The sequence below is a fragment of the Ictidomys tridecemlineatus genome, chromosome 4 (assembly GCF_052094955.1).
Source record: "Ictidomys tridecemlineatus isolate mIctTri1 chromosome 4, mIctTri1.hap1, whole genome shotgun sequence".
NCBI classification, from domain to species: Eukaryota; Metazoa; Chordata; class Mammalia; order Rodentia; family Sciuridae; genus Ictidomys; species Ictidomys tridecemlineatus.
The window spans coordinates 183,092,745-183,094,461 of record NC_135480.1 but is presented as its reverse complement, the minus strand read 5'-3'; positions in this window follow the sequence as shown (position 1 = coordinate 183,094,461).

Genomic DNA, 1,717 nt, shown 5'->3' with positions numbered 1-1,717 from the left:
TTTTTTTTTTAGTTTTTGACGGACATAACATCTTTGTTTGTATGTGGTGCTGAGGATCGAACCCGGGCTGCACGCATGCCAGGTGAGCGCACTACCGCTTGAGCCACATCCCCAGCCCTCATTTTATTTTTATTTTGTGACAGGGTCCTACCAAATTGCTGAGGCTAGCTGCACTTTGTCATCCTTCTCCCTCAGCCTTCCATGTCACTGGGAATACAGCTGTGTGCCATTCAACCCAGGTCAAGTGCTGCTTTTTTTTTTTCCCCCAACATTTAATGTTGGAAAATGATGTTTGGGACAAACTTCTGCCTAAGGCAGCATAAAAGTAAATTGTGAAATAATGATGTTTTGCAGACAGTTGATTTTTACAGATATATGTATAGTCTTCATTATTCAAAGAGCTTTGCATGTACCAAGTGCCCTTTGTGGTCTTAAGTAACTATCCTTAATCCAGAAAGTCTGACAAATTGAGAAACTGCAAACTTTATAAAAGTCTGCAGAATGTTAAGAATTCACAAAAGGCAGATTTAGAATTGGCAAGTCTGGTTGGGTTTAGTGTGATCCTGAGCAACTAATTATGTCATACAATTAAGAAAAGAGAAACACCTTAGAAAGTAAAGTGAGAAAGGATTCTGAAAAGGAAAGAGTCTTTTGGACCTGAGAATAGAACATGAGTAGTAACTGAAATTTATTAAGCTGCAATTTTTCTCCAGGAAGTTTACTAGGGCATAAAAGCATTAACAGATATTGGAAAAGAAATGACATGGAATTGTATACTAGACCCTAGGTCAGGTCAAAAAATAGCCCAGACCTTGGTGATGAGACTGCAAATGGACTGGGCCTAGAACTCCTAGAGACAATATGCTAAGTATCTTTATATTGAGAATGTGATTGTATTGAAAGTTTAGCAATCTCATTTAGTGTGTAATATTGCAATTTAGAATAATTTTCAAACATATCATTATGTCCTATGGTAATGATACAGTGTATTATTGGGAAAAAAGAAAGGAGAAAGTCTATGAATCTTAGAAGCAAGAATTCTTCAGGTTAAGTATTATTTATTGATTATATTTATGTATAAATGTTATTAAAAAAATTTGAACAGGCTTTAAAATTTTAAGATGCACTTAAGGATATAAAATAAACAGCTTATTCCTGTTGATAAGTTATTCATTTCTTTTTCTGGAATTAACAAACTTTATATTTACAGAGATATGTGTGGGGAAAAGTATACACACACACACACACACACACAACACACACACACACACACACACACACACATATATATATGTATATATATATATGTAATCTTTCTTACACCAACAATGGAGTGCCATATAAATTGTTCTTAATATTACTTTTCTACCTATTATTTCTTGAATATCTTTCCTTATTAGTGTACAGAAAAAAGCCTCATTTCTTTTGACAGTAGAATAGTGTTCCACTGTTTCTATGTTCCTTTCTTGTAGAAATTTAAATTGTTTCCACATCTGTCATTATAAACAATATTTTAATTAATCAATTTGTAAGTTAATCACTTTTCAGGTAATGCCAGTACACCTGTATGATAATTTCTGAAAAGTAAACCTGTTGTCAAAATTGTATGTATTCACTTGTGATCTTGATAAATATTGCCACCTGGAGATGGTAGGAAATTTCTGATTGGAAGTTCCCTGAGATTTTGGCAATCTTTCTTAAACATCCTTTTCATCTA